General features: G+C 45.6%; 1 protein-coding gene across 1 annotated transcript in view; it reads right to left on the bottom strand.

Moving 5' to 3' along the window:
• Window positions 1-8,714, bottom strand: part of Plat (plasminogen activator, tissue type) — a 33,971-nt gene extending 25,257 nt beyond the window's left edge. Inside the window, exon 1 of the mRNA XM_048330438.1 lies at window positions 8,587-8,714. The gene's annotated coding sequence lies outside the window, so the exon portion shown is untranslated. The remainder of the gene's footprint in view (window positions 1-8,586) is intronic.
• Window positions 8,715-25,527: the final 16,813 nt, after the last annotated feature.

The following is a 25,527-nucleotide window of genomic DNA, read 5'->3' as shown; positions in this document are numbered from 1 at the left end:
ATATCAGCAATGTGACAGCTCCCACCCGTCTCCATGGAGACAGCCAGAGTTCTGGATGGCCACATGGGGGAAGAGGATGACAGAGAAATTAGTCACCCACCAACCGTCGAAAAACAGTGCAATCCCAAGATGGGAGAGTGAAGAGGGGGGGAAAGTGTATCCTTTGTTAGAAAAGTGGGTGTGGAGGTCTGGAGTGGTGCCGGGAAGAAGAACAAAATGAACGCCAGAAATGTGGACTCAGACTCTGAGGCCGGTGGGCCTGGGCAGACTTCGATGCTGTGGACAGTAGGGAAGCAGGTTCACATGTGTGTGAGGAGGCTGGGTGGGAGGTGAGACTGAAGGACAAAATCCAAGAAGCCCCTTAGGGGTATTTATGTAGTTTTTGTTTTCCTACCTTCTTCTTTTGGCACTATGTAATAATTTTCCAAGATCATCAAATAACTAAACTAGAAAGAAAGGAAGGAGCGAAGGAAGGAACGAAGAGAAAGAGGGAAGGGGGAAGGAGGGATAAGGAAAGTAAGAGAGGGAGGAGAGAGAGAAGAAAGAAAGAAGGGAGAGAAGGGGAGGAAAAAGAAGGAGGAAAGAAGGATAGGAAAGAAGGGAGGGAGGAGGAAGAATGAAAAAGAGGAGGAAAGAAGGAAGAAAAGGAGGGAGGAAGGAAGGAAAAAGGAAGGAAATGAGGAAGGAAGAGGAAGAAAGGAGAGAGGGAGGAAGGCAGAAGCAGGGGAGGGACCAGCAGCCACGTGGTCCTATCCTCTGCTGTGGATTGGGCAGAGCCACTGGCAATAGGAGACCTGGCAGAAGGACCTGAGGACGTGTAGGTGGCATCTTGAGCCTCCCCACTCTTCCCTCTCAGCCTCTCCCCTACCTTCTCTATCTTCCCTCCATCGTAATTTGCACTAAGGAAAGGAACTACTGAACACATTCATAGGCGGTAAAAATGGCCAGCTGAAAATGAAGTTGTCATTTCTATCCCTCCATCCCTTCAAAAAGCACCTACTATTGTAGGCACAAACCTGCTCCTAGCCATGCAAAACCAAGAGGTTTTGCTAATGTTCTTTTTTTCTTCTTCTTCTTTCCTTCCTTTCTTACTTTTTTTTTTTTTTGTGTGTGGGGGGGTAATGGGGCTTAAACTCAGAGCCTGAATACTGTCCCTTAGCTTTTTCATCAGGGTGAAACTTTACTACTTGAGCCACAGTTTCACTTCTGGCTTTTTGCTGATTGAGAGAAGAGTCTCAAGAACTTTTCTGCCTGGGCTAGCTTTGAGCCACAATCCTCACATGTCAGCTTCCTGGCTATCTAAAGCATGAACTACACAGTGCTCACAGCTCAGTGGTGATGGAGAAGTTCCTAGGTAGAAATGCTTTCATTTAAATACAGGAAAGTGACTTGTAACAAAAGTACTGGACAAATGCAGCCCATCCAACAAAGTCTGATTCTAGGTGCAAACCAGAAGGCCCTAGATGTGGGTGAACTGGAGGACCTGTAGCTTGTACAGCAAACTACAGGAGACTGCGATTGCAAGAGGAAAACAAGTAAACTGTTACTCTTCCATAATTTTGCACCATGTACAAGGATTGCTAAAGTAAGAGTCTTATATTCTTACCTTTTCTCTGGAAATTTGAGTAGGAGAGAGTCGATCTCGAAGAGTATCAATGTCCTAAAACTACTCCAGCTTTAACCCTACCCCTGCCCCCATGATCTTACCCCCATTAGAGCCAAGTTAGAGAAGAAATGGCCAAATCCCCTTCCTTGCACCAGCACAGATGTTTTTCTAGGAGAAAGATCTAGGCAGTGGAACAGGCAGTGAGCTCCCTGGTCAGGTACCTTTGTTCTAGCAGGGTCAGACCCCAGGACAAGAACCTGAGGCCTGGCAGTTTTAGCCCCAAATCTAGAGATCTTCTTACTCTTTACCTTTAGAAATGGCCTTTTTCTCCTTCCTTCCCTTTTGCTCTGCCTCCCTCCCCCTCCCTTTGTTTTTGCATTTCTGACAAGGGGCAAGTGCTCTTCCACTGAGCTAAATCCCCAAGCCCCTCTCCTTTCCTTTTTTTCCAAAAAAATCTTTATATTGTTTTTACTTTTTTTGGACAGGGTCTTGATATGTGTGATGCATGCCAAGTTGGTCTAGAACTCATAACCCTTAAGCTTCCTGAGAGCTGGGGGCTGCAGCCCCCACCCCCAGCCGTCTCTTACTGAACAAAACCTAGTCTAATGTAATCCATTAACTGAAATGAGATGAATAAGGTAGAATTCTCTCCTGGTGCCCTGATGCCCACTATCAGGGAAAAATGCTCTCCAAAGCATCTTCAAAATATAGGCACGATCTGCAGCTAAGCTCCATGAAATTAACCTCGGGAAAATCCACGGGGGTACCTGCTCCATCTCCTTCGAGCTCTGCCATCTACCAGCTAACCTGGCTCTTTGGAAGAATTAAGAAAGTGTTGGTTGGGATCTAGGAAAACAGTAGTCTCTGCCCCTTTTGTGTTACACGTTTTGTTTTTTGTTTGTTTGTTTGTTTTGTTTTTGGCCAGTCCTGGGGCTTGGACTCAGGGCCTGAGCACTGTCCCTGGCTTCTTTTTGCTCAAGGCTAGCACTCTGCCACTTGAGCCACAGCGCTACTTCTGGCTATTTTCTGTATATATGTGGTGCTGAGGAATTGAACCCAGGGCCTCATGTATACGAGGCAAACACTCTTGCCACTGGGCCATATCCCCAGCCCCATGTCACACATTTTTTTAAAAAGCTTTCTTCCTCCCACTGTCTCTTCTGTCTCTCTGTCACTGTCTCTGTCTGTGTCTCTCTGTGATGCAGGGGTTTAGAGTTTAGGGCTTTGCACTGGCCAGGCTGGTGTTTTATCACTTAAGCATAGCACTATCCCTTTTGCTTTAGTTATTTTTGAAAATAGTGTCTTGTGGCCACATGCAGCACCAAAAAGGGTTTAATAAATAAATAAATAAATAAATACTGACGTGTTTATACTCAAGATGGTCTAGCCTGTGACTCTATGTATGCTTCCCTCATAGCTTGGATGACAAGCATGTGCCATCATACCTAACTGTTCATTGGTTGATCTGAGATGTCATGAGCTTTATTCCTGGGCCAGCAAAAGCATCCTCCTCGGTATCACCTCCAAGTAGGTGGTATTACAGGATTGAGCCACTGTACTTAGCAGTGGCTGGAAGGGAAGAGACCTTTAATACACGCAGATCCCACTGAAGAGAAATCCAGGGCCAACTGGTCAAAGTGAAGTTAGCTAGCACAATAGATCCGGAACCTAAGCAAAGCCTGACATCTATCATCGATCTGAAAGAACATCTTGTTAGGCCATGACAGTGGGCTCTGTGTTCCCTCCACTCCCTAAAGCAAGTACCACACAGTGTAATTATAGATGTCTCTAGATTACAACACACTTGAATCAGGAAATAATGATCAGAAGCTTTCATTGTATTTTTATGCAACTTTATCTGAATTAGCATGTGAAAACTAGAGTACTGTATGCGAGAAATGTGGGTACACTCATGCCACTCAGCACATACCAGGGCACTGCCTAGCCAATACCTGGTATTGAGTTTACAAATCACTTTATTTACATCCATTAAATCACTTAAGCCAATATTATCTCATTTTTGAACATGTGAAAATTGAACCTCCAGAAGCAGAAGGAACTGCCTCAAGGTGGCACGCCATATAGTCGGAGGTAGCACTGGTACTCACACCTGAATGCTGGGTCCTCCCAGTTGAAACCTGCAACCTGACACCCTTCTACCTCTCCCACCCACCCCCTCCCCACCACCCAGAATTGGGGATGGAAATCCAAAGTCTTGTGCGAGCTAAGCATGGGCGCTAACACTGAGCGGTGCATGCTACCTTGCTAGTGCCATCCTTGAGGTGTCTAAGAGCAGCTTGTCATGATGCTGCCGCTGACAGGTCTGAGCGGATAGCATGGCCTTGAAGCGTGGTTTTCCTCGGTTTTCTAGTGGGTTAGTCATCCTCCTTCCTACATTGTTCTGTTGGTTAGAGGCAGCAGATAAAGGCGTGGCTCTGGGCCAGATAAGCAGCAGATATGAGCTGTACTCAAAGCTGTGAACACACCAGGTGTCTAGTGGCTCCCATCTATCATCCTAGCTACTCAGGAGGTGGGATCTGAAGCTCACCGTTCAAGGCCAGCCTGTGCAGGAAAGTCCATGAGACTGTTATCTCCAACTAACCAGCAGGAAACCAGAAGTATAGCTGTGGCTCAAAGTAGCAGAGTGCTTGTCTAGAGCAAAAGGAGCGCAGGAATGGTGCTGAGGCCCTGAGTTCAAGCCTCATGTTCACCACCACCAACAAAACCCAAAAAGCCAGCTGTGAACACCTTTCTCCAAGGGAATCATGGAGGGCAGCTGGGTTGCAGCTTAAGAAGCTGCTTAAGAGGCCTTGGAAGGCGCTAGGCTCCACGAGCCCTCGCTCTGCCCCATGTCAGCACCCAGGCTCGTGTCCTCACTCATTTGGGCATGTTGTAACAGCTCATGACTAGATTCCCCACAAGTGACACAAAACTTCATGCCCTTTATCCACGCTCAAAGGACAGAAGGAACAAGAGTCATTTCCTGAATATAGATAGACTGGTGCTGACCTGTACCTGATTTTTAATCTGTTTCTCTATTTGCCTTTCCCAGGCCAATCTACACCACCATGGCCAAGGCTACTGTGAACTCACAGAGGAAACTCAGATTAGCAGCTGAGGCATCTCTCCAGCTGTGTTAGACGTCCTCTTGACAAGACCTGTCTAATGAGAAGCACATTGTGTCTGGAGGCCAGTGAGCTCTGTGAGAAAGGACTGGAGCATCCCAGAAAACCCAGCAACATCAACCACAAAACCTTGTCCTTTCTCTCTGTAGCCGTGTGGTACACACTGGCTCTTGACACAAGGCAGAACAAAACAAGCCTCTTTTCTGAGTGCAATACAGTGCGGCCAGCCAAAGGAGACGGAGCCACCAGCAGTCTTTCTTTTACATTGTGTGGCCGGGGGTTGGGGGGTGTTCCTGGGTTTGGAATCCCTACTTCTTCCCCCAGCCTTCTAGATGTCTGCACTGACACCAGGGGCTCGAGAATCTCCCAGGCTGCTTCTTCCCAATGCTAGCAGATCCTCAAGCCTTGCTCAGCCAAAATTCCTCACTCTTGGCATACTCAGAAGTGATTTACTCAGCCACATATTTATCATCAAGTGTCTGCTGAAATGCAGGGGCCCCAGGCTCTGAGAGTCAAAGACAATACATACTCTATGCTCCAAAAACTCAGCTCTGTGCTGATGGCTTACACATGTAATTAGGAGGCTGAGATCCAAAAGATCATGATTTGAAGGCAGCCAGGGCAGAAAAGTTTGTGGCACATTGTCTTCAAAATAACTGGCAAGGGGCTGGGAATGTGGCTTAGTGATAGAGTGTTTGCCTGGCATGCATGAAGCCCTGGGTTCGATTCCTCAGTGCTATATAAACAGAAAAGGCTGGAAGTGTGTTATGGCTCAAGAGGTACAGTGCTAGCCTTGAGCAAAAAGAAGCCACGAACAGTGCCCAGGCCCTGAGTCCAAGCCCCAGGACTAGCAAAACAAAACAAAACAAAACAGCAAAAAGCAGGGCTGGGGGCATGTCTCACACGGTAGGTAAAACATCAGCCAAGGGAGCAAGCTAAGCAAGTTTGAGGCCCTGAGTTCAAACTCTAGCGCCACAGGGTGGACCAATAGCTAGTCACAGTCTAAGAGTGTTGGGAGCTGCGCTGTGTTGGGGATGGAAAGGGAATTAAAGAAGAGGGTGACTGAGAGGTGGAATTCCTAATATAGAAGCTGTTTATTGAACGAAAGTAAAGAATTCACCAGATAGTGAAGGAGTTCCTGACAAAGCCTATCTCCAAGATGAGTCCATTTCTGGATTGCAGGGTAGGGGCAGCCAGGAGCCAGAGCCCCTCAAGGTTCAGGACAAACAACTCAGTGGGCATCCACACTCTTCAACAATTTGAATTTTAGAGAGTTGGAAAGATTTAGAAGGGGTTGCGGAGTCTCTGGGGGAGTTTAATTTGAAATTCTTAATCTAGTTGTAAGTTAATGCAATCTTTGTAACTGTATAAGACAGAAAGGCATTCCATGTAGAGGTCTACAGTAGCATCTGGGGTCAGTCCAGCCTTGGAGTGATTATTTCAGAGTCTAAAAGTGACATCTAGTTCCATTTCCAGATGAGCATCTTGAGCCCCTAGTGACTATATCAGGCATTGCACAGTCACAAGGTACACCTCAGCTGGACCTGCCGGCCGATGGCCACCCTCTCTCTAGAAGGTGGCCAGTGGGTGTGTGATCAGCAGTGGGCAGCTGCTGAAGGCACCCAACGGTAAGTCCTACGGGGAGACAGGCTGGCCAGCCTTTCCTGAGCACTCACAGTCAGCACAGAGCTCTGCTGAGCTGTTCCTGCTCCTACAGAAGCCTGCTTTACCGGCAGGGTGTAAGGGGACAACAAAGCCAGTAGCAGAAGACCTTGTGGCTTGTTCCTCATAAGCCTGAGCCAGGTGATGACCTCAAAGACTCTTTCTAGCTCTAATTTTCTGTAAATCTAAGTCATGCTCACTCTGGCCAAATTTGGTGTGAAATCCAGCTTTTGAACTGCTAACGAGGGTTAGGCTATAGCTTGAAACTAGTAGGATATTCTAGCTTCCCCCTCCCCCCTCCCCCCGTATATACAAAACCAGTGGGTGAAAGACTGAAGAGAATTTTCCAGACCCTAACCATCTGCGTTGTTTTATCAAAACAAATCTGATGACCACTCACAAATAACAGAAAACTTTACTCTTAGATCTAGTGCTATCAAATGGCAGCTAACTTCAACTAAAAACTCAAAAATTCTTCACTACAAGATACCAGTATCTCAGAAGTAGTAGATTTTGAATCTTTAGGGCAGCTAACTAAATCCACTCCCATTACCTATGAGCCATGTTCCTTTCCACTCAGCTATCAGAGTGAAAACATCCATCATTCATTTCAGCAGTGGAAGTCCCAAAGCTCACAGTAGTCCAAATTGTTGACCCAGCCAGGACCCCTGTCCTGTGACCTGCTATAAAACCCCATGCTAGCAAAACATCCCAGCTGGCAAGTTAGAACTAGGCCTGACCCAATTAGTGAGTTTCTGGAATATGTTATGGTCCTTCTACTCATTCACCCAGCGAAGTGCCAATCTGGGCTGACTGTTACAGGATGTGAAATGTATCGGGCTGCACTCATCTGCCTGCCAGATCCTGGGGAAAAAGTAAGGCAGAATCTTACCCTGAGTTAGAAACTAGCAGGATCACTGCATCCCCAGCTCCTCTCTTGCTGAAGAAAGGGCCCAGGTCTGGCTCCAACAGCCTAGAGCAGCACAGACACTGGGACGCTGCTAGGAAACATGGAATAAACTGGGGAGGGCAGCTAGCATTGCTGGCATTGGTGCAACACATTTAAGGCCTCCCAGACTGCAGCAATGGACACTCCCGCTGACCATGAGAGAAGGCTTGTGGACCAGACAAAAGTCTGGATCCTGACTACACAAAAGAATTGCCAAGTCACCTATCAGAAAACTCCTGCCTCTGTGTTTGTGAGATTTGTTCACAAGACTGCAAATGCAGGCGCAGACAGACAGCACACACACACACACACACACACACACACACACACACACACACAATATTTTTCCATTATCAAAGCAAACCATTGGCATTGCGCTTCCTTGCACTTGACTTTTTCCAATTACTTGGAAGCTGAGCAAGGTTTTCCTCCTTCCTTTCCCCCCATCATCCCAGTGAGGTAGGAAAATAAAGGTAGTAATGGTGAGATTCTAGGAAGCCTTGAAACGCTTCCTGACCTCCTGCGCAGAGTGAGTTAAGAAGGAAAGACACTGATGTTATTTTCCCCCCAATTGAAAAGTCTTTAAGGAAGACTACATGCCTGATTGATGCTTAATGGGGGGAGAAAGGCTGGGAGATAAAATGGACTGGTAGAGCTCATGGAGAACTGGAAAGGAAGTCAGTGTGTTTTTTCCCCTGACTCCAAAGGGAAATGAAAGGTCCTTTAAAGTCACCTGCACTTTGCCTGGTTAATCATGCATTCTAGATAAGTCATCCTCTGCCCCCAAATCCCAAGCCTCAGTTTCTTCATGGGCTCATGGGGGGCGGGGGTGGGAGGGAGAGACAGACCACACTTCCCAACTCTGAGGCCACATATCTGAAAGCAGATGGCTTTACATCTACTGCCATTAGTCAGAGTGCTCCCAGGGTCTGTGGAGAGCATTTCTGTGTAATTCTTTTCACTTTCCCCTCTCTCTGCAGCTGAGGGCTCTGTAGGAACTACATCTCTCTTTTTTCCTTTCCTCCCATTCCCCTACCATGCCTTTCCGAATCCCATCAGCCCAGCCCACACCCAAGCAGTACAGATACAGAGAGATGCCATGCCCTGGGTGGGAGCTAGCTGTCGTTTTTATTCCTACACTGTACAGTTGGTCTCTTCATCTAAGCATTCTGCCATCAGCTCAGTTTACCTGAAAGACTTTAAAAAGTCAGAGGTGGCTAGAGAGGTGCAGAAATCCAGCTTACCCTGCTTCTCTCCCCTTTGCCTTCTTCTCTCTTCACAGGAGCTTCTCTTGCAGGCTCTCAGCTGAGACTCCCTGAACAGCTCCGTCCCCCTTTAAGGTTCCAGGCCCAGGGGTGTGGCCATGGTTGCTGGGTGGGCGGGCCTCTGGAGCTGGAAGATTCTAGTGGACAGGGCCTGGAGGGAACCAGGGGGCATGGGGCGGGCTTTCGCTTAGAAGGAGGGGCAAGGGAAGTTCACTGTGGACACCGCACAGCCAGTCCTGGCTTAGAGCCAGCCTGATTATTCACAGTCCTGATGTCATCAAGTCACAGGAATTTGGGAGTTGGACAGGACCTTAAGAATCACCTTCCTGTAGTATCAAAGGCCTTAAGGGATTCTCAGGACCAGCTGGCCCTAAGCTGCCCTGAGTAGGAGTTTCCACTTCTAAACAAACATACCCAGAAGGTCACTGCAGGGGGACAGGGACTAATGGAGTTTGAAGCAGTAACTGGCCACTCAGATCAGGGGCCCAGCTGCTTCCAGACAGAGGAAGCATCAAGGTTGGGGCAGTTGGGGAAGGGGGCAACACAGAGGACAGGGCTGACCTGGTTCATCTGTAGTGAAAAGAGCCCTGGCCTTGAGTTGGCCCTGCCACTCCCCAGCCGAGGCCTTCTGGGAGAATCATTTTGCCTCTCTGTCCAGCCAAGGCCTGGACCGAGGAGCCTTGCATGCCTTATCAGCTCCACATTCCTGGAGTGGGGCTGAGTGTTCTGCCTAAAATGGGATCTGAGATATCCTGAGCCATCATCCATCCCCTAACCCAATGTTGGCCTTCCCGGTGTTCTACACTTTTAAGGGGAAGTGTTCCTAAAAACAACCTGTTTCAAAAGTCACCAGGGGGGGAGGACTATAGTGAAGCCTTTCCACCTGCTGATTTGGGGCTCTTGCTTCTGCAGTCTCTTTGTGAGGATCACAGACAGAGAGCTTGCATGTGAACACACTGGTTGGGGCTTCCAAAGTAGCATGTCTTTGTTCTTGCTGAAAGGATTGTGTTTGGGGGTCATTATAGGTGCCCAAGCTTTGCAGCTGACTCAAAGCCCTGATACCCTGCAGAGCTGGAAACCCAGGCTTTTGTGTTCCTCCTGTAGAGGAGGTTGTTTTCCCTTTGGGGAAACTCCAAGGAAGCCTGAGAATAGGGAGGTTAGAACAGCCACAATAGGGACTTTGATTTTAGTCAAAGGATACTGAGGGTAGGAGGAAGGAATGAAAATAAATCGTGATGACATCACATCCCGGGAAATTTGTATTAAAGCCCTTTATTTCAAGAAAGAAAACCTAGTCCCTGATGACCAAGGAGATAAAGTGGCCCAGAAAAACTGGAAGGGAGAATTTCCAGAGGTGTCCCAGGCCAGCCTGCTTTCTACGGTGAGACACCTTCCCCATTCAAAGTGTGCCTCACCTGGGGACCGGGAGGGGCATTGACAAGGCCGCAGGACCCTTTATCACAACTGTGGGCAGGAATGGGGCACCAAAAGGAGGTGATGGGCGCTGAAGCACCGTCTGAGTAAGAGGTGATGTGAGGTCATGGAGAATTAAAAAAAAAAAAAAAGTAGACAAGAAGCTAGACGATGTGGTTTGAGACAGAAGGTAGAAGTTTTGTTCACAAACTGCCAAAGTTTTGGAAACCAGGGCTGCGGTGTGGCTCAGTCAGTGGTGAAGAACTTTCCTATGTGTGGCAGGCTCTGAGTTCCATTCCCAGCAGGCTAGATTTGAAATCAGTGGTACTGTGGCATAAGTTATATAGAGACCCTCACTAGGGTCAGAGGACTGTCATGTAAATTACATTCCTACCTCCACACCCAAGAAATAAGCTGCAAGTCTGAAAGGAGCCCTTAGAAATGGCCTTTCTTGGGGCTGGGAATATGGCCTATTGGCACGAGTGCTTGCCTTGTATACATGAAGCCCTAGGTTTGATTCCTCAACACCACATATATAGAAAAGGCCAGAAGTGGCGCTGTGGCTCAAGATGGCAGAGTGCTAGCCTTGAGCAAAAAGAAGCCAGGGACAGTGCTCAGGCCCTGAGTTCATGCCCCAGGACTGGCCAGAAAGAAAGAAAGAAAGAGAGAGAGAGAGAGAGAGAGAGAGAGAGAGAGAGAGAGAGAGAGAGAGAGAGAGAGAGAGAGAGAGAGGAAGGAAGGAAGGAAGGAAGGAAGGAAGGAAGGAAGGAAGGAAGGAAGGAAGGAAGGAAGGAAGGGCTGTTCTTGTTTAGAATTCTTCACCAAGCTCTTCAGGGAGATCTTTGCACTATTCTTTATGTGTGTGGTAGAGTGGGGGCAGGGGACTTGAACTCAGGAACTCATACTCACTAGGCTGTTTTGCTCAAGGCTGGCACTCAACCATTTGAGCCACAGCTCCATTCTGGCTTTTTGATGGTTCATTGGATATGAGAGTCTCAGGAACGTTTCTGACTGCTGGCTTCAAATCAGGATCCTCAGATCACATCCTCTTGAGTAACTAGGATTATGGACATGAACCATCAGTGCCCAGCTCCTTAATTTATTATGGAGTTATGCATTAAGTTTTTCAAGGTCTTCTTGAGCAGTCAGTCACATTCTCACGTTGTTTTCTCAGGTTGTTTTCCTGGACTTCTGAACGAGAGACAACTTTCCTTGATCCTAAGCTTCCTGATAAGAGGCAGCACCGGGAACCTAGCTTCACTATTCCAAGGCCAAGACCAGTAAATAAATGTGGGTTATCTGAGCATGCTCTACCGAGCTGTGCCGTCCAGCACAGAGAACCTGGGGCTGCACAACATTAGCGTCATATACATGAACAAAATCAGGACTGATACATTTTTCCTTTGAAAATACTGCCACCACAGCTCATTTAGGGTATGGGGAGAGCAAGCTGTGCATGGAAGCTCTACTTTCCATTTAACAGTTTTGTAAACCTAAAACTACTATGAGAAAATGTGTTTTAATTTTGTAAAAATGACTTGAATATGCAAACAATAACTTTTTTTTTTTTTTGCCAGGACTGAAGCTAGTAGGACTTAGAGCCTGGGCACTGTCCCTGAGCTTCACTCAAGGCTAGTGCTCTACCACTTTGAGCCACAGCTCCATTTCTGGTTTACTGGTGGTTATGTTATATAGTAAATTATCCAAGAAGCCACATTTTGAAAGATCAAATCTTGGAGTTTTTATTAGAGCATTAGCAGTCTGCAGGCAGCCAGTTGTTACAAAGGCCTGAAGCCCACAAATACATTTAACACTATTAGGAAACAGGCCAGAGAGGGAAGAAAGAACAAAAACAATACCAACAAACCAATTCAGCTCCGATGGAGAGCTGACTTGGGTTGTCATGGTGACCAGAGACAAACCAGAAAACAGGACATAGGATGAGAATACAGAGACATGTGGCATGGCATAATGCCACCTGGGCTGATCTGACCCAAGATAGGGTCAGGTCAGGGGGCTGGGTCACAGGAAGCTCCCAGTTCCAGGCACTTGACTGACAGTCAAGTTCCTGTCTCTAGGGATTCAGGAACACCCATCACCTGGGGATGGGACTTCCCTTCCTCTAGGAATTCAGGCACACCCATCAAGACAAGATGCCAGGTAGTACAACTCGCCATGTGGCCAATGATGGTGCTGGCCACATCTGACCTCCAAATTACAGTTAATTGGAGATAAGAGTCTCACAACTTTTCTTCTGGCTTCCAATTGCAGTCTTCAGATCCCCACCTCCCGAGTAGCTAGGATTACAGCACCCAGTTAACAATAACTATTTCAAGTTTTATAAAGTGATATTAATAACATGTTACTGCATGTATTTATGTCTAAGATTCATATGTGTGTGTTTGTGCACATGTGCACGTGCATGCATGCATGCACATGCACACGGATACCAGGACTCAGGAGCCTGAGTACTATCTCTAAGCTTTTTCACCCAAAGTTGGTACTCTGCCACTTACACACAGAACCACTTCTGGCTTTTTGGTGGTGAATTGGAGATAAGAGTCTCACAAACTTTCCCATGTGGGCTGGCTTCAAACAGAAATCCTCAGTTCTCAGCCTCTTGAGTAGCTAGGATTATAGATGTGAGCCACCAGTGCCCAGTTCTACCTAAGAACTTTTGTAGAAATTGTGAGACCATTCACTAGCATCTACTTACAACCTGACATACTGAGAGCAGAAAAGGAGCCTGGCTAGGAAATCAGGGGAAAGGCCACCTTCCCATAGAGGTTATTCATCCCTTACCATGGCCTTGAGCACTCTTGCATTCAGGCTCCTAAACATCACATCACCATGGCCTTGAGCAGTCTCACATGGAGACCCCTGGGGATCAATCAGGTCATGGTCCATTGCCGAAGACTTGCATGGAACAATGGACTAATTGGACCCCAAGAGGGGTGCATCCTAAGGCTACAGGTCAGAGCGCTAACAGACACAAGAACTGCTGCATGAGACTGCATGGAGCCTCTGATGGGACCTGGGAACTGATATGGTTCACAGGCTGTCAAATCTTGAGAGTCACATGGCTCTCTCTTAGAGACACCTTATTAACTCCTGCAGGTAATGTCCAGGTATTGCCCCTTCCCTTGTGTCTAGCAAGAGTTGCGTGTATATTTTCTGCAATAAATCTTTGCCATTTCACGTAATACCTTCATGCCTATGGACTCGTTCTGTGAGACCATAAAGATAAAGGACCTCATCTAGGTGTTGCAATTTTTCAGTATCAATATTATATCTAATGAATGTCTGTCGGTATTCTGTCATTACCTTGGAGCTTTAAAAAAGTGGTTGGTGGTCAATACATTTAGGAAAATTGTGCTATTGTAATATAAGATTTCTACTGGTGTGTGTGTGTGTGTGTGTGTGTGTGTGTGTGTTGAAATTTCATCTGAGTCTTGTTCAAGTAAGGCAAATGCTTGGCCACTGAGCTCCACCTCAGCCCTAACCTTTGTGTTTAAGTTTGAGAAGGCCTCTCAGTTATACTGACAGGCCTTCTAGGTCAGTGCTAAGATGATGGTCACCTCTGCTTAAGGTCCTTGCCTTGTTCCTAGTGCTACCAGACCCTGTATCTTTACATGGAGGACTTGGTTTCCTTTCAGCCTTTCTGGTTATCAACCCCCCCTTTTTTTGTTTGTTTTAAAGTAACAACAATGGCAATAACAGAAGTCAAGTAGATACAGTCACTCACTTTTGACTCCATTGTGACCCTAAGGTGTCACCAACTGATGGTGGGCTTAGTCTGGGCCCAGAGAGATTGCCCAAGTCCCCTTTACCTCATCAGTGAACTCATCCATTGCCCATCCTGGAGGGAGACAGGTACTAGCCAGCATGGTGACTTACACAGGGGGCGGCTGCTACGTCAGTTCTGATCTCCAGCTGGTGATGGGTTGTACGTGTCCACGGTGACAGGAACACCACTGTTCACACAGGACCTGCAGCAGCATTCCATGACTCCCTGCTCCCACTTGCTTCCTGAACCAGCCATTTTTGCTTAGTGCACAACTCCTTTTTAGCCCCAGGGAGGTAGACATGCTTTCCTACTTCATTCTAATGGAATCAGAAATTTTTTTCCCTTGATGGATTTGCACCAATCCAAACAAAGCTGAGATAATTTTCCTCCCAAGCTTCCTTTATCTATGGGGCACAGAGCTTCCTGCCTGATTTTTGTCATAGATTGGGTTGGTGACATTTCAAATATCCCTTGACTTGTCTCATTACATGTACAGAAGTGGATGAGTCTGTGGCTTTTATTAGAAATTAAGGAAAAGAGATAAAGATATAGGTAGATGGGCTGGGAATGTTTCTTAGCAGTAGAGTGCTTGTCTAACATGTATGAAGCCGTGGGTTCAATTCCTCAGCACCACATAAACAGAAAAAGCCAGCAGTGGTGCTGTGGCTCAAGTGGTAGAGTGCTAGCCTTGGGCAAAAAGAAGCCAGGGACAGTGTTCAGGCCCTGAGTTCAAGACCCAGGACTGGCAAAAGAGAAAAAGAAAAAAAACAGGTAGAGGTAGAACACTTGCCTAACATGCACAAGGCTCTGTATTGCACCTCAACTTTAGAAAAGAAAGAGAAGAGGAGAGAGAGAGAGAGAGAGAGAGAGAGAGAGAGAGAGAGAGAGAGAGAGAGAGAGAGAGAGGAACAACAACTAGAGGAAGAGGACGAGGAGGAAAAGGAAGGAAGGAAGGGTAAGGGAAGGAAATTAAGGGAAATGACCAGAGCACAGAGCACTGGATAGACTCTGGTAATCCAGATCATCCAACCTAAACTCTAATACAGAGGAAAAACCTCTGTCAGCATCCACCTATTGTGACCATCTAAAGACCCACCCCTACTAAAATTACCTTTGGATATATGGGGGCTTATATGGAAATTACCTTTTAATGGGAACAAATAAGTCAGCCTGTAAAACATTTCAATGCTATTTCTCATGTATGCTCCTGAAGGACGAAGAAGTTATGACTAAAGACTTGAATTGCAATTGCTCTGAAATGACACCTGAACCACTGCTTGGTGAGGACCAGTAGGGAATATCCAGAGACAAGGCCCTAGGAATAGAAATAAGAAAGTTCCGGGCTGGGGATATAGCCTAGTGGCAAGAGTGCCTGCCTCGGATACACGAGGTCCTAGGTTCGATTCCCCAGCACCACATATACAGAAAACGGCCAGAAGGGGCACTGTGGCTCAAGTGGCAGAGTGCTAGCCTTGAGCGGGAAGAAGCCAGGGACAGTGCTCAGGCCCTGAGTCCAAGGCCCAGGACTGGCCAAAATAAATAAATAGAAATAAGAAAGTTCCATACGTGAAGGGACACTGTGGTAATGGCTGGCAGAGGACTTCAGGATAGGCACTGCTCTGAAGAGCCATGCAGATTCAAAGGCCAGAGGAAGGAGAATGGAAAGGCTATCAGGCACTATAAAGCTGGAAAGGAGGGAACTGTGGGAAAGTGAACCGCTTTCGGAATCATTATGGAAAGTGGAAATGATTTCTAATTCATGATGGTGGAGTTCCCCAAATTGCCACTCCCAAGAGATAGTGATGCTACCAACCCTGGTTCATGCTGTCTTTTGTGTAGAATGCCAATCATGAAAACAATGAGTTTTACAAAATAGAAAATGTTTATTTGAAAAGCAGCAAAGCTTAGAGGTGGGAGACTCAAATCTACCTCCCTGGCAGTAGCATCTGGGAGTTTTTATAGGTTAAAAAAGCAGAGCAAATAAAGGCATGGAGAAAGTGACTGGAGGAATAATCAGTCCCCTGTGCATGCATGGCTCTTTATTATAGAAATTTAGAAAAATGACAAAGTTAGTATTATTTGTGCATGGAGTTCTCCACTTCCTGATATTAAAAGTATAATTATCCTAGCTACTACGAAGCTGAAATCTGAGGATTGTGGCTCAAAGCCAGCCTAGGCAGAAAAGTCTGTGAATGTTTATTTCCAATTAACTATTAAAAAATCAGAAGTGGAGGTGTAGGTCAAATGATATAGCACAAGCCTTGAATAGTAAAGCCATGCAAGAGTGTCAGGTTCTGAGTTCAAACCCCAGTGTCAGTACAAAAAAAAAGTGGGATAATCTAATATATGTAACAGTATATAGCTCAGCAATGTAGCTGTAGTTTTAAAACCAATAGTAGTAGTTCTAAAACCAACTACTTAAGCAAGAGGAGGGGGCTAGAATCAGAGAAATAAAAAGATGGCTAGATGTACAAAGTAAAAGTACCAAAGATGTTATTGAAACTATGGCAGCTGTGTTTGCTGACCAGTGATTACCCACATTAATTAGGAGTCTTCCCCTGGAGCCTGAGGTCAACATTGTTTGGGTGTCTACATTCCTGGGAATGCTTCTCCCCCTTATTTTTGAAAAAGGTTTCTGAACAGAGGAAGACAATATTTACAATTATAAGCCTTCTTTTAGTAAATACTCAGCAGACTACTGCAGGCCTCAGTTTTAGCAACCTTTTGGAGACAAAAACAGAAGGGAGAGTAGAAGACCTCGAGAGCTTACGACTGCTCATTGAGTCTGCTTTGCAGATTCGGTAGGGTTGGTGCTAATAACCTTGTTCTGTATGGTGCTTTATCTGAGGCTCTTCATGTACTGTCACATCTGTCTTCATAAACATCTCTTCCTGTGAGATGTGTAAAGGGTGTGCCTGGAACAGTCAACTTTCTGTACTGAAAGTAACTAATAAAGAGAAAAGGCTTATACTGGGAGCTGATGGTTCACGCGTATAATCCTAGCTACTCAGGAGGTTGAGATCTGAGAATCACAGTTTGAAACTAGTCTGAGCAGGAAAGGTTGTTAGACTTTTATCTCTGACAAATCACCAGAAAAAGCCAGAAGCAAAGCAATGGCTCACAAATGCTAGCCTTGAGCACAAAAGCTCGGGGACAGTGCCCAGGCTCAGAGTTCAAGCCCCAGGACCAGCACACAGGAGAGTGAGCAAGCAAGAAAGAGCAGGGAGGAGCAATCTTTTTTTTTTTTTTTTTTTGCCAGTCCTGGAGCTTGGACTCAGGACCTGAGCACTGTCCCTGGCTTCTTTTTGCTCAAGGTCAGCACTCTGCCACTTGAGCCACAGCACCACTTCTGGCCTTTTCTATAAATGTGGTGCTGAGTAATCGAACTCAGGGCTTCATGTATGCGAGGCAAGCACTCTACCACTAGGCCATATTCCCTGCCCCAGGAGCAATCTTATGTATTTGGGGGCCCCAGTCCAAGATGAAGTGGCTCCCAGGCTTTGGGCCTCTGATGAAGAAATTCATCATGGTTGACAGTCATGGTGACAGTGTCTGGCCGAGTGCTCTACTGACCTTGTGAGCCAAGAAACAGAAGGATAAGGTTGATATTCCACAATCACTTTCAAAGGCATGCCTCCAAAGACATAATGGCATTCTAAAGGTCCACAATACCAACAGCATAACCTTGGTGACAAGGCTTGAATGAGTGAATCTTTGAGGACATTCAAAACACAAGCCACAACAGTGTCATTCATACTCATAAGAAACAGGCCCAGAGACGACTTGATTGTGGCCACAGAGTGACATGGTCAAGAAGTCAAGCCATTCCTGGGATCACTTGCTAAAGGCTCACCAAACAAACCATCTAACTTCTTAGAGACAGCTTCTCTATGCTATCTGGTTTTGGAGGGGGGTTTAGGAAAACCAAATGATAATTTGTGACACCAGTATACAAAGCACATTATCATTCCCTGGTTGGGATATAATTCAGTGGTAGAGCACTTGCCTAGCATGTTCAAGGCCCTGGTTCCATTCCCAAGCAGAAAAAATAAAAAGCTTAAAAAAAACCCTTCCATTGGACAACAGTGATACTTACAATCTTAACTACTCAGGAAGTAAAGTCTAAGCTCAAAGCCAGCCCAGACCAGAGAATCAGTGAAATTCATCTCCAATTCACTACCCAAAAGCCAGAAATAGAGGTATGGCTCAGGCAGTAGAGCACCAGTCTTGAAGGGAAAAGCAAAAAAAAAAAAACAACCCCAAACAAAACCGATGCCAAGGTCTTGAGTTCAAGCCTCAGTACTGACACAAAAACAAAACAAAGTAACATAACTACTTTCTTCCTCTCCCTCCTCCTCCTCTTTCTTCTTCCTTCATTCCTTCCTTCTTCTTCTAGTCAGTCCTGGGACTTGAACTCAAGACCTGGATCCTGTCCTTGAGCTTCTCTTGCTCAATGCTAGCTCTCTACCACTTGAGCCACATCACCACTTCTGGCTTTCTAGTTGTTTTTATTGAGATAAGAGTCTCATGGACTTTCCTGCCTAAGCTGACTTTGAATTGCAATCCCCAGATCTCAGCTTCCTGATTGTTAAGATCACAGGGATAGCCCACAGGTGTAGAGCTACAACTTCTTCTCTGTGATGCTACTTCATAGAATACAGGCCAGAAAAGAGGCAGGGAACAGAAATGCTGGGGAAGGAGGCACAACTACCTTTGCTTACGCAGAGGGCAACACAGCCTCATGGATTTTGTTGGGTCCCCTCAAAGCCATCTAGTTGAGCTAAAAAAGGGGGATTGACAGTATTGGAAGATGGCTAGTCCAGGGAGCATAGGGCACAAAAGGCTAAACAGCACCATTTCCTTGAAGCTCTTCTGTCTCTCCTAAACAGGAAATGGTGGCTGAGTGCTGAATTCCCATAAATGATTCAAGGTAATGCAATAAACAAGAATACATCTGAAGTTGTACTATCTGGTTGGAGCTGGACAAAAAGTCAAACACCATTGTTTATTAGTGTACTCAAGTCCTTTGCTGAAAGGAACGTGAATTTCAATCAATGGTTCAGACTTCCTCAAACGTCAGAAAACTGTGACTTCTCCATTAGCACGCATAGGCACGCCCCACTGAGAGAACATTTTGGGGACCCAGAAGTTCTTATTTCCCCAGGTTTCAGGTCTCTGGGTGAGGCTGTGTTCCCAGAAGTGGCTGCTTTAGCTTTCACTTGGTCTAGTCTGTTATTTCACATTTTTTACTTCTTTGGACCCTGGAATACTCAACTAGTCAGGAGCAGAACTGGGACTAGATGCCAGGACTCTTCCTAGAACATTGTGAAATAAATAGCATTGCAAAGGACATCAATGCATACTAAGTTAAAATAGCTACTGTTATCTGAAGGAAGATTTGATCATCAACCCTCCACAAACATGAGTATAAAATGTCTTCTTCAGTTTAATGTCACTATCATTTTATGATGATTTGATTGCTGATTCCTGATCCCTGATCTCTGATCCACACAAAAACCTAACTGTAAACAAGTCCTCAGACAGAGGTAGATCCATACATCTTCTACAAAATCTTCTGTCTGTGGTCTATTCTACAGTTCTGGGGGTTCCTAGCACCTTTCTCAGGAGCCCTTTGTGGGAGGATGAGTATTTTGTGTTTAGTGGAGCTTTTCATGACTCTGATAACTGCTTTATTTCACTGTTTCATTCTGGTATCCTAGAGAAGAAAACTTTGTCCTAATCAGACAGATCCTATGACTGACTATGTATTCAAACTACATAATGGACCTTCACTCTACCTAGAGATAAAGAAAACATATTCAACTAGTTATCTATCTAGTCTTAGATAAATCTCATTTGTTGGGTTCTTGCCATGTGTGTGACATACTGTATGCGACAGAGGTGAGTCACACCCATTCCTTACCCTCAAGTAACCAACTGCTGAGGGGAAAGAAATGTGTACTAAAGGTAGGTGGCAGGAAAATGATCTGATAAAGGGCCAGATGGTAAGTCTTTCAGTCTTTATCATATGTCCTAGCTACATCCCCACCATCCATGTGGTTTGAATATCAAGAATCCTCCAAAAGGTATCACAATACTAGACTTCAAGCTTTATTATAGAGCCATCATAACAAAAACAGCCTGGTACTGGCATAAAAACAGACCTGAAGATCAAAGGAATAGGGTAGAAGATCCAGAAATAAAACCACACATACAGTCAGCTGATATTTGACAAGGGAGCCAAAGACATACAATGGAAGAAACATAGCCTCTTCAACTACTGGTGCTGGGAGAACTGGGCAGCCACATGCCTATCATCAACACCAAGATCAACTCAAAATGGATTAAGGACCTCAATAGGAGACTTGAAACCCCTAAACTACTGAAGGACAGAGTAGGACGGACACTAGAGCTTACAGGCATAGGTAGGAACATCCTGAATAGAGTCCCAGGGGCACAATAGATTGGGAAGAGACTCGACAAATGGGACTAGCTCAAAATAAAAAGTTTCTGCACAGCTAAAGACATAGCCACTAAACTAGATAGACAGCCAATCATTTGGGAAAAGATCTTCACCAGCAAAGCAACAGACAAAGGCCTAATATCCGTAATCTACAGAGAACTCAAGAAATTAACCCCTTCCAAACCTAGTAAACCAGTTATTAAATGGGCAAGGGAACTAAAGAGAGACTTCACAGAAGAAGAAATAAAAATGGTAAAGAAACGTATAAGGAAATGTTCAACATCCCTGGCAGTAAAGGAAATGCAAATAAAAACAACCATGAGATACCACCTCACTCCAGTCAGAATGGCCTATACTCTCAACTCAGGTAACAACAAATGATGGAGGGAATGTGGAGAAAGAGGAACACTACTGCACTGCTGGTGGGAGTGTCAACTAATACAACCAACTCTGGAGAACACTATGGAGGTTCCTAAAAAAACTTAGGGTAGACATATCCTATGACTCAGGCATACCACTTCTAGGCATCTATCCTGAGCAACAGGATCCAGGATATCACAAGGACATCTGCACATCCATGTTTATCACTGCACAGTTCACAGTAGCCAAGATATGGAAACAACCCAGTGCCCCTCTACAGATGAGTGGATCAAAAAAAATGTGGTACTGTACACAATGGAATTCTACACAGCGCTTAGAAATGATAAAAGAATGGCATTCGCAGGGAAATGGACAGATTTGGAACAAATAATGTTGAGCAAGACATGCCTAGAACACAGAGAACAAAGGTGCATGGTCTCCCTGATATGTAGATGTTAGAAAAAAACAAAAACAAAGAGAGACATGACAAAGAAAGCAGGATCCAAGGTGCCAATTCACAGGGAGACCCCTCAAAAAAGAGGGGGCCACCTTGGGAGAAAGGCACCAAAAAGTGAAACACAAACTCTAAATTATATGTACATAAATTCATATGTACATAATTTAATACCCAGGCTGTAAAGAACACCAAAGATATAGAAGCAAAGGACTTCCTGTAATCAATCTTAGAGAAACAAACTAAAGGACCCTATATCCTTTCCTCACGCAAGATGTACACAGGTGCACATCTGAAAGAAGCTGGAAGAAGGACACAGAATGAATGGAAGATGGGGTGTGGGGGGGAAATACAGTAGAAAGGGCCCAACAGCTGCAATGGGCACTGAGGAAAACAAGCTAAGTAACTCAAGGGCAGCAGGGGTGGGGGAAATTAGAGAAAAAGAAGGAACAGATTATACGAGGCAAAAGAAAATAGATGAGCTGAGCTGGAAGGAATTGTTTTACAGTCACTAATCATAGAGGAGCATAGAGAGCATTGTAGACTAGAGTGACAATGGACATTAAGAATAAGATCTCTGTTTATTTTATTTTAAACTTTGATTTTTTGAAAAACTAATTAAGAAAGCTTGGGGGTGGGGTAAGAGGCTGGGGGGAGGAAAGGAGGAAGAAAACGAGGAAGGGGAAACAGGTATGACAAAAAATGTATATGTACTCACTACCTTAAGCATGTAACTGTAACCCCTCTGTACATCATCCTGACAATAAAAAAAAAGAATACTCCAAAGGCCTACATACTGATGCTGATTGGAGCATAAAGGAAGTTAGGGCATTAAGGGCATGCCATTCTAGAGGACCTCTGTCTTTCCTTTTTCTCTTTGCTTCCTGGCCAGTAAGGTGAGTGATCTCCTTTGCCAGGAATTCCCACCATGACATATAGCACTGCCACAGACACAAAAGCCATGTGGCCAAGAGATTTTGGATTGAAACTTTTGAAACTGTGAGCCCAAATAAACTTTGATTCTTTATAAAGTGTTATCGCAGGTGTTTCATTTCAGCAATGGAAATCTAACATATCATTCTAACATAAAAGTGGCCTTAGCATGTAAACAAACGAGTGTGAGTACATTCTGTTAAAACTTTATAAAATCAGGGCTGGGGATATAGCCTAGTGGCAAGAGTGCCTGCCTCGGATACATGAGGCCCTAGGTTCGATTCCCCAGCACCACATATACAGAAAACGGCCAGAAGCGGCGCTGTGGCTCAAGTGGCAGAGTGCTAGCCTTGAGCGGGAAGAAGCCAGGGACAGTGCTCAGGCCCTGAGTCCAAGGCCCAGGACTGGCCAAAAAAAAAAAAAAAAAAAAAAAAAAAACTTTATAAAATCAGATAGTAAGTTGCACTATGTCACAATTTGTTAGTCCCTACACTCGTGTGTAGGTGGGCAGGACAGAAGTAAACACGGGTACAGAGTGGCCCGAGGGAGGGGCAGGTCACTTTTACTGGGGGGATGGGTGGGGCTAGGATGAGCAGGGTTTATGTGGAAGAGGCATTGAGTAGAACAGATTTATAAATTTGCCAAGTTCACTGGGGCAAGCGACAAACAGTATTACTGGACAGAATGCCAGAGAAAAGACTGTTGTTTTGCTAGGGAAACAGGTGTAGGCCAGGAAAGCCTCTTGTGAACTTTGGTTAAAGTAACTTGGTTAACATAGGTGTTGTTAGGGTCACCAGAAATCTGCTTCTCCAGGCAGCCAAGCTATACTAAAACTATGCTAAAACTCTAGTCACATCTACTGAGTTTTGTCATTGCAGAACACTGGAAAGTATTTGTTGGTCAATTCTTGACAAGATGCAGGTAAGCTCTACTTATTCCCATTAGTCTCCTTGTTGCTTTAATTGGACATAATTGATTTGGGGGGGTTGTCTTTGTTTTGTTTTGTTTTTTTGCTTTGTTTTATTTTTTGCCAGTTCTGGAGCTTGAACGCAGGGCCTGAGCACTGTCCCTAGCTTCTTTTTTGCTCAAAGCTAGCACTCTACCACTTGAGCCACAGTGTCACTTCCAGCTTTGTCTGTTTATGTAGTGCTGAGGAATTAAACCCAGGGCTTCGTGCATGCAAGGTGAGCACTCTACTGCTAAGCCATATTCCTAGCCCTGGTTTTTGGGTTTTTATTGTGGCAAAAAACCCTCATTCAATCTGAGGAAAGCCAGCCCAAGCAGAAAAATTCCTCTGAGACTCCATCTTCCAACTAACGAGCAAAGAGCCAGGCTGGAAGCATGGCCAAATGCTTGAAGTGCCATTGTGACTCAAAGTGGTAGAGCACTAGCCTTGAGCAGAAGTGCTCAGGGGCAGTGCCTAGGCCTTGAGTTCAAACCCTGTAAATGCCAACTGGGACCAGCCATCCCAGCAGCAAGCACCTGGACCTTTGGGTCAGTCCTGACAATGAGGAACCATGGAGGTGATGTCACATCCTAAGTAGAGCCACTCTGTGCCTGCTCTTTCAAATTTAACCAGAGCCGGAAGGTCAAGGGAAATAAGTTAAGAAGCTTGTCCACCTAATGTCCATACCTGTCTACCTTGTAACTGGACAGAAACTATTTGTATTTATAGTGAGTCTTATATTCAGAACTGTTAGCCTTGGCAGTTTCCTGGGTCTCCCATATATTCTCTGTAATCTAGAGATCTACCAAGGCCTCCTATCAGCCCCTTAACCACCCCAACATAGCCCAGCTTCTGGATGCTGACCAGTCTAACATGGCCTCCCCTACCTAGTTGCCAGGTAGCTGCAGTAGCTAGGGACATTCTCCACCAACTCCAGGACAGCCTGGAATGCAGGAGATAAGAACTAGACAGCCTAGCAAAGTTATCTAATTTTCTGCCCTGAACCCTTCCTTTTGCTTCAAGACCTCTGAGATTTACCTCTTTACTCGCCTTCTTCTCCTCTCACATGCTTTCTTCTGACTGTACCGTCACTCCACCTCTACCTGCCTCACCTCAGGTCTCAGGCTCTCCTTTGCCTTCCCTCCTTTAACATCTAGGTGCCTTACAGCCCCCAGACCTAACATTGTGCCTTCTGAGCACTCTATAAATGTTGGAGACCTGACAAATATTCATTCCCGAACAGTGCCTGTCACAGACACTGGGGGCCATTAAGGTTTCCACCAAGCACTGCTGGATTCCTCAGTATGTCAAATGCTGCTGGTCTAACCAGCCTTCTCAATCCTCTGAGTCTACCAGACCAGACAAACCAACTCAGATCCAGTTGCCTTCCTGTCACAGAAACACCAGGCACTGAAGATGTCAAGTGTGGAAACAACCCACCAGCCAGCCTATCTACCCCAAACAAATAACATCTAACCCGTTTCCTCCTGGGGAGGGTTTAGGAGCAGAAGCACCATCAAACTGGCCCCTGCCTCTTCAAATACTGGTAACCTAAAATTACCATATCCTTTACATCTCCTTCTGTCTCTCCTCTATTTCCTACCAGGCAACTTCCTACAGTAATTTTCTGCTTGTTTTCCCTAAACAGCTGTGCTATACAATGTGGAAGCTCCTCCTCCTCAGAGCCCTTGCAGGACTGCATGCATAATATCTGGTATGCCCTGGCCCAAATGAATAACCCCTCTAACTTTTGTCTGAGGCAGGAACTGGAGATTGGACATATAGGTCACCTGAGATAGCACTCCTTTGGGGCAGCTATAACCATATAAGGCAGCAAGATCTCCCAAACCTCGGAGGTTATAAAGGTCACCTAACACAATAGCTGGCACTTCTTCTTACTTCTTTTGTGTGAGAAGGGATCTTGTCAATCCCTTTGCTGGCAATAAACATTTCCTTTGTTCTTGTACCTGAAAGTCAGCATGGTTTTCTGGCAAAGTCTAAGTTACTGTAACAAAGACCCTAGAGGATAGCACTGTGTTGAACTTTAGGCAGCCACCATCAATCAGTGTGACCAGGGGAATTGGGAAAACAGAACAGGCTAGAGAAGGGGGTAAGGGCAGCTCAGGGAGGCCCCTTGGGCCATTCTGAGGACTTTGGCCCCTATCATCATGATGTAGAGGGGGGATTAAATAGGACTGAGCATAGATGCACCACTGTGTACCAGCCACTCTTTTGGACAGTCTATATAAATGATCTCATATTTATTCTCATCAATACCATGAGGTTGGTGTGATTAATTCCATCTGACTACACTTGCCAAAGTCCACTGCCTACCCTGAAGGACAGGAGCAGGTTGCAAACTCAAGTCTGCTCTAGGCCAGATAACTACCCGTTGCACTATGGCTGCCACCTCTGGCCAGGCCCAGTCACATTCATGCTTTCTTCTGCCAGCAGGGACAACTTAGAGAATGACAGGGTTTCAGAGAGGAGGTCTCCAGGAGGTAGAAGGCTCACTATTAACTGTTGGGTAGTGGTAACCGGCCCCTCTGGGATCTGTACTTCTT

Source organism: Perognathus longimembris, chromosome 21, assembly GCF_023159225.1.
Source record: "Perognathus longimembris pacificus isolate PPM17 chromosome 21, ASM2315922v1, whole genome shotgun sequence".
In the NCBI taxonomy this organism is placed as follows: domain Eukaryota; kingdom Metazoa; phylum Chordata; class Mammalia; order Rodentia; family Heteromyidae; genus Perognathus; species Perognathus longimembris.
The sequence above is the reverse complement of the archived record's forward strand: the minus strand, read 5'-3'. Positions and strand labels throughout refer to the sequence as shown.